We start from the raw sequence: 203 nt of genomic DNA, 5'->3' as shown, positions 1-203 counted from the left end.
AAGATCATGCATAGAACGTCGTTCTCGCACTAAACTGTCCAAGACTCTTAGTACACAGTTCAAAAGATTATGTTCATAAACTCACTATTTTAATAAAGGTGTAATGATGATTATCATTATTATAGGTACAATAGATGTTACAAATTAGGTAAATAATGTGTACTGAATAGATCAACACTATAGCACATATAGAGATATTTTGA

This window comes from Penaeus monodon, chromosome 24, assembly GCF_015228065.2.
Source record: "Penaeus monodon isolate SGIC_2016 chromosome 24, NSTDA_Pmon_1, whole genome shotgun sequence".
Lineage (NCBI taxonomy): Eukaryota > Metazoa > Arthropoda > Malacostraca > Decapoda > Penaeidae > Penaeus > Penaeus monodon.
This window is presented reverse-complemented; position numbering follows the sequence as displayed.